The sequence below is a fragment of the Sinocyclocheilus anshuiensis genome, unplaced genomic scaffold (assembly GCF_001515605.1).
Source record: "Sinocyclocheilus anshuiensis isolate Anshui unplaced genomic scaffold, SAMN03320099.WGS_v1.1 scaffold1032, whole genome shotgun sequence".
NCBI classification, from domain to species: Eukaryota; Metazoa; Chordata; class Actinopteri; order Cypriniformes; family Cyprinidae; genus Sinocyclocheilus; species Sinocyclocheilus anshuiensis.
Genome location: NW_015549638.1, coordinates 148 through 497, shown reverse-complemented (window position 1 = coordinate 497; position 350 = coordinate 148).

Below are 350 nucleotides of genomic sequence, written 5' to 3'. Positions count from 1 at the left end.
GTTGTCTTCCATAGATCATTTGACTATCTGTACAAAGTTCACATGATCTGTGTCACATATTTGACTTAGTGATATAAAAACATATTTATGAGGTCAAAGAATAAATAAATAAATACTTTTTTTTTTTTTTTTCCATTTTTGATGTACCAGTATATACCATATATGCTTTTCACTCAAAAAATACAGCATTATTACAAGTAAAAATAACTGTTTTTATATATTTTTTGAAAAATGTAATTTATCTCTGCAATGGAAAAAAAACTGTATTTTCAGCAGCCATTACTCCAGTCTTCAGTGTCACATGATCCTTCAGAAATAATTTTTTATCTTTCATCTTTATTATTATTACT